General features: G+C 44.4%; 1 protein-coding gene across 5 annotated transcripts in view; it reads right to left on the reverse strand.

Moving 5' to 3' along the window:
- The window catches only part of UBE2Q2 (ubiquitin conjugating enzyme E2 Q2), a 619872-nt gene that overhangs the window by 411743 nt on the left and 192087 nt on the right, over positions 1-16042 (reverse strand). The window lies entirely within an intron of this gene.

A 16042-nucleotide genomic window follows, 5' to 3' on the forward strand; every position in this document is an offset into this window, starting at 1 on the left:
ATCTTTTCTTAGTTTATTTTAAGAACCACAGGTTCAAGATTCACAGTTAATATTTTAAATGTAAGGTACTTCACTTAGATACTTTAGGAACTTTGAATGAAAACAATATCATGTACAGTCTTTGTAAAAATGGCAATAAGCTATTTTCAAAGTGGACACAGTGCAAAAATCAACAGTTCCTGAGGGAGGTAAGTAAAGGTTAGTTTTGAAGGTAAGTAAAACACTTACAAGTCTTAAGTTTGAGGCATAGGCAGCCCACTGTTGGGGATTCAAGGCAACCCCAAAGTTACCACACCAGCAGCTGAGGGCCGGTCAGGTGCAGAGGTCAAAGAGGTACCCAAAACACATAGGCGCCTATGGGGAACAGGGGTGCTCCGGTTCCAGTCTGGCAGAAGGTAAGAACTTGCGTCCTCGGGGGGGTGGGGGGGGCAGACCAGGGGGTTTTGTAGAGCACCGGGGGGGGGGGGGGGGTGAATCGGGGGGGGGGGGGGGGGGGGACGACACACGAGAAGGCACACAGTACACCCTCAGCAGCACAGGGGCGGCCAGGTACAGTGAGCAAAGCAGGCGTCTGGTTTTAGACTGAAAACAATGGAGGGACCCAGGGGTCACTCTAGCGTTGCAGGCAGGCACAGGGGGGGCTTCTTCGGACAGCCACCACCTGGGCTAAGCAGAGGGTCGCCTAGGGGTCGCTCTTGCACTGAAGCTCGGTTCCTTCAGGTCCTGGGGGCTGCGGGTGCCGTGTTGGTTCCAGGCGTCGGGTCCCTTGTTACAGGCAGTTGTGGTCAGGGTGAGCCTCTGGATTCTCTCTTCAGGCGTCGCTGTGGGGGCTCAGGGGGAGTCGTCTCTGGTTACTCACGGGCTCGCAGTTGCCGGGGAGTCCTCCCTGAGGTGTTGGTTTTCTGCAGGTCGAGCCGGGGGCGTCGGGTGCAGAGTGTGAAGTCTCACGCTTCCGGCAGGAAACGTGAAGTCTTTGGAAGATGGTTCTCTGTTGCAAAGAAGTTGCAGGTTTTGAACAGGGGCCGCTGTTCACAGGAGTTTCTTGGTCCTGTAGTCCAGGGCAACCCTCTGAGGTTTCAAAGGTCACTGGACCATGTCGGATGCATCGCTGGAGCAGGTTTTCGAAGTTGGAGACAGGCTGGTAGAGCTGGGGCCAAATCAGTTGTCTTCCTCCTTCTCTGCAGGCTTGTAGGTCAGTAGTCCTTTCTTCAGGTTGCAGGAATCTGATTTCCTGGAATCTGGGGAGCCCCTAAATACTGAATTTAGGGGTGTGTTTAGGTCTGGGAGGGCAGTAGCCAATGGCTACTGTCCTTGAGGGTGGCTACACCCTCTTTGTGCCACCTCCCTGTGGGGCACATCCCTAATCCTATTGGGGGAATCCTCCAAACTCAAAATGGAGGATTTCTCAAGGCAGGGGTCACCTCACCTCAGGATACCTTAGGGGCTGTCCTGACTGGTGGGTGACTCCTCCTTGTTCTCCTAATTATCTCCTCTGGCCTTGCCGCCAAAAGTGGGGGCAGTGGCCGGAGGGGCGGGCATCTCCACTAGCTGGGATGCCCTAGGGCGCTGTAACAAAAGGGGTGAGCCTTTGAGGCTCACCGCCAGGTGTTACAGTTCCTGCAGGGGGAGGTGAGAAGCACCTCCACCCAGTACAGGCTTTGTTCCTGGCCACAGAGTGACAGAGGCACTCTGCCCATGTGGCCAGCAACATGTCTGGTGTGGCAGGAACTGGTCAGCCTACACTAGAAGTCGGGTATGTTTTCAGGGGGCATCTCTAAGATGCCCTCTGGGTGTATTTTACAATAAATTGCACACTGGCATCAGTGTGCATTTATTGTGCTGAGAAGTTTGATACCAAACTTCCCAGTTTTCATTGTAGCCATTAGGGAACTAGTGCGTTTGTGTTTGACAAACTCCCAGACCATATACTCTTATGGCTACCCTGCACTTACAATGTCTAAGGTATTGCTTAGACACTGTACGGGCATAGTGCTCATGCACATATGCCCTCACCTGTGGTATAGTGCACCCTGCCATAGGGCTGTAAGGCCTGTTAGAGGGGTGACTTACCTATGACACAGGCAGTGTGAGGTTGGCATGGCACTCTGAGGGGAGAGCCATGTCGACTTAGTCATTCTCTCCCCACCAGCACACACAAGCTGCGAGGCAGTGTGCATGTGCTGAGTGAGGAGTCCCTAGGGTGGCAAGACATGCTGCAGCCCTTAGAGACCTTCCCTGGCATCAGGGCCCTTGGTACCAGGGGTACCAGTTACAAGGGACTTACCCGAGTGCCAGGGTTGTGCCAATTGTGGAGACAAAAGTACAGTTTAGGGAAAGAACACTGGTGCTGGGGCCTGGTACACTTTCAAATCATAACTTAGCATCAAAGGCAACAAGTTAGGGGGTAACCATGCCAAGGAGGCATTTCCTTACAAGTGTGCTCTAGGAGAAACAGGTAAAGGTGTTTTGGCCTTAAGATAGCAAGTAAGAATGCATTTCACTATCCATCTGGCTATGCCTGATTGGGATAAGTGTTGCATTGGCAGTGGTGAAAAGGCGACAAAGTTGCTTTAAGTTTCTGAAACATTTAGATCTATCAACTTAGAACATTAGTGCTCCTCTTACATCTAATGTATGAAGAGTTCTTGCCACAACAGAATCCGTTTGAGGGAAAAAGACCGGCAACTCAATGGATTGGTTAAGATGAAATTGAGACACTACGGTAGGAAGGAATTTAGGGTTGGTGCGGAGAATCACCTTGCCTCTGTGTATTTGGAAGAAGGGTTCTTCTAAAGTTAAAGCCTGGAGTTCACTAACACGCTAAGTGAAGTGATGACAACTAAAAATGTCACCTTCCCAGAAAGAAATCAAACCGAGCATGAGTGTAGAGGTTGAAATGGAGGATTCAGAAGTCTGATAAGAGCTATATTAACATTCCAGGACTGTGCTGCGGGAACCCCTGCTGGAATAATAATTATTTTGAGCCTTTCCATGAAGGCTTTGATGACTGGAATTTTGAACAGAGAAAGGTGCTGTCTGTTTTGGAGGTAGGCAGCCACTTTAGCGAGAAGTAACTGTATAGAAGTATACGCTAAGTTTGCCTTTTGTAAATGAAGCGGGTAGCAGACAATATCTTTCACAGTGGCTTTGAAAGGATGAATTTGTTTTAAGTGAGTAGCAGACAAAACGTTTCCATTTTGCTGCATAACAAGCTCTAGTGGTAGGTCAAAGTGCCTCCTTAAGAATGTTTATACAATCTGGTGGTAATTGCTAGGTTGGGGGTTTTGGGGGTCTTGGTGCCTGATTTGCCCTTGATTCTGAGTGAAAAAGTCCAGCCTGTTGGGGAGCTTCTCATGTGGCGCTACAGAGAGGTCTAGAAGTGTTGTGAACCAAGGCTGATGCACCCAATTGGGAGCTACTAGGATCCTTCTAAGAGAAGTTGACATGAGCTTCCAAATCAGAAACAGAAGGAGAGGGGGAAAAGCAGAGGCAAATATTTCTGACCAACTCATCCATAGTGCATTGACTTTGGATATTGAGTGTGGGAACATGGAGGCGAAGTCCAGGCATTTTGTGTTTTCTGCTGTGGCAAAAGGGCTATCTAAGGGAACCCCCATTTTTGAAAGTATTGTAGGAGGACGTGCAGGTGGGGTTCCCATTCGTGGACTTGTTGCTGCATCCTGCTGAGCAGGTTGGCAAAGTCGTCCTCTGTTCCCAGAAGGTGTTCCGCTAACAGGTGAATGTTGTGATGTAGAGACCAATTCCAGATGGCCTGGGACTGGTGTGCTAATTATAAAGACTGTGCAAACCACTCTCCACACACAACCCAAGCCCCCCCTCTTCTTGTAGGTAACACATGGCTGTCATAGTGTCAGTCCGGATTAGGACAACCTTGTGAAGCAGAATAGCAGGAATGTTTTCAATGCAAGGAGAACAGCTTGAAGCGTTAGGCAGTTGATGTGGAGAGATTGATGTCTGGCATCTCAGAGGCCCTGTACTGTCAGATCTTAAAGGTGAGCACTCCAACCTGTCTGCGATGTGTTCGTCATGAGTGATGTGGGGGAACAGGATCCAGAAAAGCCCACCCTTTCAAGATGTTGGTGTTCCATCACTGCAGGGAACTGTGAGTGTGGCAGTCTATCAACAATAGTTCCTCCAATTGACCCTGTGACTGAGACCACTGACGAGCTTGACATTCTTGTAATAGACACATATATAACCTTGCGCGGGGAACTATGGCGATGTACGAAGCCATCATTCCAAGCAGACGTATAACCGTACTCGTTGTGAGTTGCTGGTTTGTCAAACTAGGGAGATGTTGCTCGAAAGTTTTGGATCCGTGCGGAATTGGGGTAGGCTAATCCTAACTGTGTTTAGGATTGCTCCCAAATATGCTTGCACCTGTGGAGATTGTAGGTGAGATTTGATAGTAAACCCCAAGCTGTGGAGAAGGATCTACTGTCAACTGAGTGTGTTGCTGCCACTGGTGATGTGTGCTGGCCTTGATAAACCAGTCATCTGGGTAAGGAAATACGTCAACATTCTGTCAGTACAAAGGAGCTGCGACCATTGCTAGGCATTTGGTGAACACTCATGGGGCAGGGATTACTCCAAATGGAAGAACCTTGAACTGGTAATGTTTGCCCACTATGATAAATCTTAAGTATTTGCGATTAGTTGGGTGTATTTGTATGTGAAAGTAGGCGTCCTTTAGGTCTAGTGTTGCCATAAAGTCGCCCTTTTGAAGTGGAATGACATCCTGTAAAGTGATCATATATGTAAGTGCTCTGATAGATCTCAGGCCTCTAAACAAATTTACCCTAACATTGGCCTTAAAGACCTGTTCTTTTTGGGCATTAGGAAGTATGCTCCTGAACCCTGATGTTGGATAGGAATGTGTTCCATGGCCCCTTATAGGAGAAGACGCCCCCCCCCCACCATTGATGAGAACTCAGAAGATAAATGCCTTTCTTCGAGAGGTCATGCTGCCAGTACTCCCTCCCTCCAATATAGAGGCCCTAAATGCGTCCCTTACAATGCGTGACATAAAAAAGGCTGTAAAGGCACTAGCAACGGGTAAGACCCCGGGGTTAGATGGGTAACCCATTGAATTTTATAAAACTTATTTGTAGATCTTGGCCCCTAAATTGTTAGAAGTCTATTGTATTACATTACAGGAGGGTGACTTCCCCCATCCATGATGGAGTCCTTACTTGTATGCCTCCCTAAACCAGGCAGAGACCTGCATGAGAGGGCTTTGTACCCCCCCATTCAATGCTGGGAAAGGATTACAAGATCCTAGGTAAAATTATTGCCTTCAAGTTACTAGGCCAACTGCCCCAACTGATACACATAGACCAGATTGGTTTGTTCCAGGCAGATCCGCAACACTTAATATCTGTAGGCTGCATAGAGTTATGCAACAGGCACCAGCCTAATCACCATAGGCTGCATGCCTGGTCATAGATCTTGAAAAAGCATTTGATACGCTAGGCTGGGAATATGTGTTTCAACTCTCACAGCCTTTGGCATCACTGGCCACCTACAAAGCCTTATCTGTCTCCTGTATGTGGATCCAGTTGCTCAAGTGAGGGTGGGCCGGAGCATTTCTTCTTCTTTCCAGTGAAGAGGGGCACACAGCAGGGGTGCCCCTTGTCCCCCCTGTTTTTTTGCCCTAGCCACGGGGCGTCTGGTTTAGAAACTGTGGCAGCAGGGCAGAGTGTGGGGGGATTCCCCTCGAAGGAACCCTGCATACTGCCTCCTTGTATGCAAATGATGTGCCAATTTACATTAGTGATATCAGGAAGGTCATAAATGCTATAATGAGGTCCTATCTGAATTCAAAGCAGCATCAGGACTAGGAGTAAATTGATCTAAATCCTGCCTGCATCCCCTTTCACTCAGAATTTCCTTCATTTCTAAGTCTACCTGGAGGTCGGAGCGAGAGCGGTTGTTAACAGAGAAGGCCTCCTTTTTTATGGTTGGTTGCTCCTGGGCATGTTCCTTGCCGAATAAGTCGGGAGTGTTGTCTGTGGCCCTGTGAGACACCTTGAGGTGATGAGCCCCGAGGTCCCGGAGGGTCTTCTTCGACCTAAAAGACAGAGTGTCGCAGTTGGCTTCTTTGTGGTCGGGGAGAGACACAAATTGCACACCAAGTGTAGGTCCATGTGTGGGTATTTCACGCGACAACACGGTCAAAACAGAAAGAGCGTGTGTTCCATTACCAGCAACATATTTTCGAAGGGGCTGGTAATAACATCGAAGTTAGACCCCTATGTGAGGTGCCCCAAAGGGCTTTTGGTCGTACAATGTTGAACTGGCAGAGTATATAAGGAAGCAAAGATGCAGAAAAGCCCGAAATATAACAATACAGTTTATGATGGATAAGAACCAAAGAATCAAATCCAAACACTGAGCGAAGGCAGCCACACACATCTGAACACGACAGCAGAGAGAAAATCTAACAATGGAGTTGATGTCCATGCGCAATATCACAGAGAGGAGGAGTCACTTGACCTTGTGCCTCGAAAGAGTTCTTCAAAGAAAAACAACTTGCAAAAATGCGGACACAACACTAGATGGCAGGAGTATGCAGAGCATGTGTATCTTCAGCCGGCTTAACCTATCATTGAGCATTCATTTTTCTAATTTATTAACGGCTGTGCTGGATTATGGGTATTTTGGGACATTCATTTGGGGTTGTTCTGTGCAAGCACGGCTGACTTCAGTGACACATAGGTGCAGCAGCAGAACAGGACAGCAGCACAACTCTGGTCTTCGTTCACAATATCAAAACACCACTGAGGTAGGCCACATTACAGACACACAAAGGTCCCATCCACATCACTTTCACTGGATTACACTTCAGTTCCTGTGAGGTATGAAGAATAAAAAAAAAAAAGAAATGAAACTACAATTTATCTGAGAAAAGTTGCATTCACCGCTCTCGACCACGAACTACCTGGGTTTTTCTTTGATTGAAGGCTCTAAAAGTAGGTGGCTCTCAAGCTTCTCACATGTCAAGTTCACAATTGTTAGCTCATTTGCATGTTTTTTATATCCCACCTTTCTCCACAAAATCAAATGTTACTAACATTATATCCCACTGAAGAAAGAATAATCTATAACTGAAGAAAGATATGCTGTAGATGCAAAAAAAGGTGCAAAGATGCAAAGAGGGTGTGTGCAGTGACAAGGACACCATAATTTGGTGTTGTCAGGCAGGTTAAAGGATAGATTCTATGACAAAAAGAAGGGCTTAACTACACCTAGTGTGTGCAAATATAAAGTACAGATAAAGTAGTGGGGTTAGTGAAAGGAGGCATGCACATCACTCCCCACAATGTGGCAAGAAGGAAACAAGCAACACTGTCAACATGGGAGAGGAATGGGGCAAGCAGCCACAGGTGCGTGGGAGGAAGCAAGAGACAGACAAAGGATGGTGACCGGCAGAGGAGTGATTTGAAATACACTGAAAGTACTATGGGCGGAGCAGCAGGGAGGGAGTGTGGGAGGGGGCAAGAATTGGCACCTCACTCACATCAGGAGCAGCGGACAGGCACTAATTAAGTTGAATCAATCTAAGCTTGGTTCTTGCTCCACAGCAAGAATTGGAAAAGATGTTCGGCTGCACTGCCCAATGAAGAAGGATGCTGAAGCAGACAAATGGTAGGCAATGAGCGGACTCCAACCCCTGTTGGTAAACAACAGTGTCTTGCATGCATATGTTCTTACAGGCTGGACCCTAACTAGAGAATCCATTCTTGTCAGGGCATTGAGAAAATCTGTTCCACCCGGCTTAAAGACTTCATGTCATCTATTCTTATTCACCCACTCACCCCTCACCAGCCAAATACTAATTAATTGAGCAATGAAGCCCTATCCTCAATTTCCAATCTACATCCAATGAATAAACATGGTTTAATAATGAAAAATGTATTCTAAAATGCACCATATTTGCATTTTTTAGAATAAAATTTATCGGGGGGGGGGGGGGGGGTGATCCCCCCCCCCAAACTAACATTAAATTCCCCCCTTGCAGATGTCAAGCTCGCTCACTACACTCGCTGCAGTATTGAGGTCGGTCAGACAAAATTTGCCAGGGCTGGTATTGGTTCCCTATCTAGCCTTGCGAACAACTGCTTAATACAGTATTTCAATTACAATACACAGTCTTCAGGTCTACTAACTGCCCTCTGTATGAAGAACAACAAGATTTGCAACAAACGTAGCTTGTTTTCATTTGAGTAAACATAAAAATTTAAATTACACAAAACAGTGAAGGATGGAATGCTGGAAATAAACTCAGCCACTGGTAATTACTCTGGGCTGCATACCAATCCATCGTTTTTTTGCACAACATGTGACCTTAGTTTGGACCCAGCTCTAGGCAAATCAGTCTTGATCCTGCTCCTCAAGGGAACAGCCCAGCCCAAATGCCAAGCCAGGCCCCTTCCTGAAACTGGAACACAGCTCTTGGGGTGCTTGTATCACCCTAGTTATGGGCTCATGAGCTAGGTACCGTTTTACTGGAACAAGGGTATACCTGGTTGAAGAGCCCTAATGAGGGCAGCAAATGATTCAAGCATGTGAATCTATAAAAGCTCCAATACTGGAGTAAGTATTGTTACACTAATGTGTTGGTGTGTTTGAAGGGGTATCCTCCTCCCGCACCTTAGAATGGCTATAATCATCCTTAACCACAAGAGAAATAAATCCAAGGATAACTGTGCATACTAATGCGCCAGAATACTGCTCTACATCAAAACTTTAGGATTGGCAAAAAAGCCAGACACATGTCTCCTGAAGGTTATTATGAAAATCATTCATCCAAAGCAGTCGGGCTTCACTCGTTGAATTTTTTAGGTTCCACATTTTGAGCATGTTATTTTATAGTGAATGCCCACACACAATTATTTGGATTTTTATCCTTCTTTTAAGTATTTTTTTCCTCAATTGAGAACAGTCCTTTTTGGACTAGCATGACCGATCAGCACCACCATCTTCCAAGCGATCACAATAGTATATCAATTAACTTCGCTCAAACAGTTTGTTTTCAAGGAACCTCACTCTGCCCTGCGGTGTTGTCCTGGGTGGAAGAAACTCCTTTTATTGGGCTAATTCCTTTCTACATAACACCAAATCCTGCTCGTTTAGTTTATAATTGGTGCATGGTTTATAGAAGGATGTTGGGGTTTGTTCCTCTTTCATACATACATTACCTTTATAAATAAATGACACTGCAATATTTGGCGAGCTTCCTTCAGCAGCATATTTTATCTATTTTTTGCACTCAAAACAGGCCAGCTGACAGTGTTCTTAAATTTCTAATGGCCCCTCCTTCACCTTTTTTGGGGTTCTACTATCAAGCATCTCATATTGCGGATTGTGCCATTCTGATTAAGATTTGCTTAAATAATGTTAGAATCAAGGGTAAAAGAAGACTAAGGGCAATGGATGAAGTAAGTGTTAAAGGCATTAAGGTTTGCAGGTGTGGCGGTAAAGGTCAAGGGGCACTGGTTCACTTGACCCCTGCCCCCCCATGTATTTTAAAATTAAGGTTTCTGAAATTAAAAATCCAATGCTTACACTACTGAATAAATCTCTCCCTCAAGGGATACTGTGAAATAATTTAAAAACGCTGTTGCAATTCCTATCCTACAAAAATAAAGGGGACAATATTACAATTTTGAAAAGTAATCATCTGATATCTTTACCATTCCAATTTAAAATCTTCTAAGCCCATGTGGCTAATGTACTCAGTCATCATCCACAGGAGACTAACTGCCTTGATGATCTCCTCTCCAAGCCAGTTTTCGGCCAGTGCATAGTACTGAATCTGTCCTAATATCAGTACTAGATAATATGCTCTGGGATGGGGACAAAGGACAGACATCACACTGGTCCTATCTAATTGGTCAGAGGCCTTCCACGCAGTAGAAAACACTGGTCTGGTCGACCGCGTGGAGACTCTGGCCTACTGGGTCTTGCTCTCAGCTGGATAAAGTAATTCCTTAGAAACCGCAATGAAGCTACAACATTTAATGTGAATTGAGGGGTTCCCCATGCATCATCGTCACCTCGCCTATTTACCACATACAACAAGGAGTTGTGAAATAAAGACTGCAGACTACAAAGGGTTCCCAACTTCTTCGAGAATAAGGTAAAACCACCTCCCCAACCGAATTTTCACAATACCATGCAGTATAATTGAGAGTGGATAGGCAATATATTAAAATTAAAGTAAAATAAAACAGAAATGGTGCTATTGAGCAATAAAGCAAACCTATGGAATCAGTTGTACTGACCTACTGAGATAGGCCAAACCCCTGTCCGCAAGACACAAGTCAAACGTTTAGGGGTAGCAATAGATGGAATTAACATTAAGAGCTCAAAGTGGAGCAGACACCTAAAAAATGATTATAATGGCATTAGTCTCATCAATACTGGATTACTCAAATTCAAGTTACATTGACTTGCTTAACATGCTTGAATACAGCCTTCAGGTTATTAAAAATCCAGCACCATGTTTGAAATACAACCTTCCATGGCATTCAAATACTAGCCAAGTCCTAAAAGCACTGCACTGCCCCCCCCTCCCCCCCAAAGTGCAATTCAAAGTCTGCTGTCTTACCAACAAGGCTATTAAAGGCAATACCCTCCCCCCCCCCAAATTTATAGCCAAAAGATTTTGTAAATACACCATATTCAGGAGCGCCATGCCTCATCATCTAATGTCAGAGTAGAACCAGACTAGGAAAAAAGAATAGAAGGATGCAATATCTTAGTTCAAACACCTGCTGGAATTATTTGCCTTTACACAAAAGCATGGAATCCCACTTCACTACATTCAGGAAAACTCTTAAAATACAGCTTTTCAAAAAACTCCATCACTGAGCTTGCTTCTTTGTCTGGTTTTGTCGAGTGTCAAGAAACCGATGGTGAAAAAAATAACATAACAAACACAATGCTAAATACATATAGAAACAGTAGCCCAAGTTTAGAGGACTATCTACATAGTGGACATATCAGTGAATAAGCGGATCACTACTTGTTGAGTCAAGGAGCAGTGAAGATAGAGCATAAAGTCTACTCTTCTCAACAACATCTTCAAATTCTAAGCACCTCCTTTGAATGTCACATGAATTACCTCTGAAGGTGTTCCGCTTGAGAGAGCGGTATTTTAGCTGCACTAGCTGACTAGCAGGAATTTTAATGTAGTGCAGGACGGAGAAGACAGCATCCAAATTTGACGCGCTGTCAGGGACGGTTCCTCCTTAAGAACAGAGGAGCGTCACTCTACCTGCTGCAAGCACAGCAGGCAAACACAAATACATAAAAATGGAATTATACTGCTATTTTATTTTGCCGCGCTGTGTACAGTGTGAGGGCAGGGCTAAATGCTGCAATTGCAGGATGACTGCTGTCCATATCGGGTTGGCGGGCTATCTAGCTACCTTCAGCCAGACATTCACACTGTAGACCCAGCAATCCCAGGGCTGTCAAACAGCTGGGGGATTGCTGGCACAGGCTCCTAGCCTCAAAATCAGTGCTGGGTTAGCCTGCTCCCACCAATCCTGAAACTGCTCTCATTCTGAATACAGTAGGAGAGCAGCTCCAGGATTGGTTGGATTTGCATTACCACTGAGCAGGAAGGAAGTTCTTCTATTCCTGCTTGTAGACACCGGAGGAGAAGTGTCGCACCAGAGGAAGAAGCAAATATGGCGAGTTTGGTGCCATTGAGCCCCACCATATATTTGTCCTGTAGGCCACCACTGCAGAATGTACCATTACAAATGTTTCTGAACAAACAAGCAAAAGATTGTCTATGTAACACAGACAGGTTTCTAACTTCACAGGGATCAAGATTTTGTAAAATGTTTAACTTTTGCTTCACTGTTGCTTTTGAATAAATATGTATAAATAATCTGAACTTATTTATTATGTTGCCTACTCTCACAAAGATCATTACATCGACATTCACACACAGGTGCAGGGAGATGTGTTCATAATACCTCATCCAAAATGACATCTGCTTCTTTTATGGGAACAAGTTGCTTGTTTTCACTGATATGAAAATACAACTCTCTCTATGGGAAACACTAAATGAACCGATGGTGTGTAGCCGTCTATTAAATAAAGCTCCTGTGCTGGAAGTGTTCTTCCATTTTCCTTTACAAATTGCACAAAGACTGAATTGCACAATTTTGTGTTTCTGCCTTCAATTCTTTAAACAGTAACCTAATAATCTCATGTTTATTCTATTTACAATCAGATCAGAAATAACAGTTTTCTATTAAGACAAAGTGTTGTCAACGAGATTTTCAAGAGACTGTGTCAATCTATCTACCAGCAACCTCATTGGATTCACAGATTGCCAGATCTGTAGGTATTCAAAGCCCAAAGAACCCTCCTGGTTCTGCCATCTCTTGTTGCCCTCCCATTTCGTCATTCATTTGCAGTAGTTGGAGTATGTTGTTTCTGTTGCTTCTTCGTTTAACAGATTTTATTTGATTTTCTTGTGCTAATTTACTTTCTTGTCCGCTTTTTAGGTACAAAATTGTATTTGAAGTAACTGGCAGTTGGCCATCTTATGTCACCTAATACATTAGCAGTTGCTTCATTTTCCTTTGAAATTAGACCTTTCTTTGCATGTTGTTCTTAAAGAGGTGTTTTTGTTGTAAGTTTGAAAGCCTTTATTTATAATAAATGTTGTCACTCAAATATTAAAAGAAAGCATTTCTGATAGTTTGGGGACAAAGAGAGAGTGACTTTTTGAGTAGAGGACAGGTTGAAAATATGTACGGAAAGGCAAGAGAGTTTGAGGGATTCTGGTTGAGTGGGTTTACCAACTGGCAGAGCGGGTACGAAGGCCATCTGAAGATGACTTATCCCAACTCAGATGAACAGCTAATATTTACATGTACTAAAACTCCTTCTGTCTAAAACATAAAGCAAGAATGATGCTTCTGAAGAAATGTTTACATCGTGGCTTTTGAGGGATCGTTGGGTGCTATGTACCACCTTTGTTGGAGGGTCCATGAGAACCAAATGAGAGTTTGTGAGAGCTGGCTGCTGTAATGTAATAGCCTATTAACGGCTCCCGGAAAGAATGCAGAAATGAAGGTAAGCTAAGGGCCCTCAATAGCTGACTGAGGGGCTTTCAGTGGGCAGTCAAAACTCTAAGGGTTGGATATTCTGCAGAAGGGCGCTGAAGCATGCATGACAAGTGACCCACAGGATAACAAAACAGACACGGTCAATGATCATGTCAGTAAGTTGCAGGTTATCACTAAAGCTTAGCTAGAGCTCTGAATTAATACTGAGTTCTAGTGGAAGCTTTCTTGGCAGTTGGAAAAATGCCAAGATAGAACTGGGTGTTGAAGGTCAGCTCCTTATTAATCAAGCACTCAAACAGATGGCAGGGAAGGTTGGAACACTTTCCTCTCCTCAATGGCTAGGTCTCTCTTCCGGGAAAGAATCAATTGTGGTTTCTCTGCATAAGGTGCAACAGATCTGGGTACCAAACCTTGTGAGGCCGGGCCAGAAAGGGGTCACTGAAAACCCTTAACTCTCCCTGATCTTCAAAAAAGCACAGAGTAGTCATGTCAAAGGTGTGCAAAAATGCTCCTGATGCCTGCTTAGGATAATCACTTTATCAAGCTGAAGTAGGAAACTAGCAACAACATGCCTCTTTACAGTGCCCTATACTACAGAGCTATCGCCAACTGGCTAGATTGAGGGGAAATTGGTGTACCATTGCTTCCAGATGTTTAAGAGGACTGTGATGATGATTGTGCAGATAAATGCTAACCTGGGTGTTAGCACTAACAGAAATCCTTTAAGTCCAATGAGACAGCCTTGAGTCCTCAACATTATGTGCAGGGGAACATGTGATTTGATCCTGAAGGCACTGTTGTAGTTTTCCGCAATGTGCCCCCTGTGGGAATCTGATGAACATTTTAAATTAGCTATTGATCAGGCAAGTCAAGGGGCATCCACCGGGAGTTAGGTAGAATAACCACACCCATCCAAGGTTGTAAGCAAAGCATGTATGTGACTGGGATGAGTTTCAACTGAAATTCTACCGGCTGGTCACTGTGAACTGCCAGGAGGAGTAGCAAGGATAACATGTGAACCTTAGCCAGCCCTGTACAAGACACTGAATTTCCTGAATTGCCAGGAACCACTATATTGACATGACTTACAAATTAACTCACAGTTCTTCTCTTTAGAAGAGGGAGTGCCTTTGATAGGCTGGAGAACAGGCGTGTCTCTATAAGCTTAACCATTCTAGAGGGGAGTGAGCACAAATTAAGTCCGAAAAGATATTTCCTGGACTGCTAGGATGGTTTTCCTGAGTTACTAAGAGGTTTGTCCTGTGCTCCTTCAGGACAGACACATAAAAATGAAGTAGGGGCCCCCAAGGAAAAGGGAGCACACCCAGTTTGTAAACATAATGAACTGGGAAGTGCTATCCTCCCTTTTATCTTGCAAGAACATAACGGGTACTGTATATCTTGTCATTTTCTGGTGAATAAACCAGTTTAAATGCTCCTAGGAGGCGAATCTTCTCAAACCCCTCTATAGTTTCTTGAGAAACCAGCTGGGCAGAGACAGTATGGATGTGGAGAAATGACCGTAGAGCACATTAATTCTTTACTACTTAAAAGACTCATGAGTCTTTGGCTATATGGGTTTGAAGAAGGTACTATAAAGAAAATCTTCTCTTGAGTGAGGATGGTGGGGTCACCCAAGATGGCGCAGAGGAGGGTGGCTAATCCACATACAAGACAATGGACCTGTGAGGCCCTCTATGAGGCTAGAAAGTTGATTTGTTCTTCCCCCACAAGTTACATTTCAACTGCCTGCTCCTCTAGTAGATGAACTAGCATATAATGGAGTAATGTACAAAAGGACATGCATGGAAGCTTGCAAAACCACAGACATAGCCACCAAAGCTGTGCATGTCCACTCCTAAGAACCAGGATGGAAAATGTCATCAAACACAGGCCTTGGCCATCGCCAGACCTAATAACCAGCTTACTTTTGTCCATGCTCTTATCCTAAAGTTAGGTGGGACAACATGTAAATATAGCAACTCCTCAAAAAACCCTCACTCAGTTTGCTGGAAGAAGCAAAAGGCCTCAATTCAACTAGTTGTGCATCAAGGCGGATCAGGGTTCCAATAGAAACCCTCTCACACAATGCAATCCGCCCACAGAGATATCTTCACACTGGTGTTCCCAGCTCTGTGCTGACAGTGCACAGCCCACGTCACCCTTTTAGGGTCCAGATCAACAAGCAACTGAATGCTGTGGCACCCAGGCCCCTTTCACTCGAGATACGAAACCTGCTCTGATACTGTTGTACCGTATTAGTGTCTTCAGGCACCATAGTGTAACAGCGAACTGTCAGAGCAAAACCACCCTCATTAGGGAGATGATGGATACTCTTTATCTAGCCTTTCTTGAATTTACTTTAGAAAATTATTATGGTCTTCTATGCACATCACAGACAACCCTCCAGGTGCTTTTTACTGAAATCACCATTAATACAAGGCTAAAGTTACATTAGCTTACTTTTTAAGCCACTAATTTAGATCCCTATTTTGCAAAAATGAGTAATAAAGATTAAACAAAGTAGCAGGCGGAAACAAAGTGGGATTGCCATGTCCTGAACACCACAAATGGTTGTGTAATGTTATTTACGATAGATTCCTTTCATCCCCTACTCCTTCCATGCTCACTCTTTTTTCCAACACATACACATCCTTAGCATATCTGTGAAATTTCTCCTATGAAAATGTAATTTGATTGTTTTCTATATTACATACTGAAATGTAATAGGAGTTGGTATCCATGCAAAAGCAAATATATGATACGAAAAGTGTGCATTCAAAATTTATCAGTTTAGTGTTCTTGCCATCAAAGGTTGTTTGCCTTACACGTGCAGCACAAGCTTACTTCCTATGCATTTAACAAGTGATTGAGTGGATGCCAAACTGAGCAAGCTCAACGTAAGTGCTAAATTCCATCTATTT

Source organism: Pleurodeles waltl, chromosome 3_1 (assembly GCF_031143425.1).
Source record: "Pleurodeles waltl isolate 20211129_DDA chromosome 3_1, aPleWal1.hap1.20221129, whole genome shotgun sequence".
In the NCBI taxonomy this organism is placed as follows: domain Eukaryota; kingdom Metazoa; phylum Chordata; class Amphibia; order Caudata; family Salamandridae; genus Pleurodeles; species Pleurodeles waltl.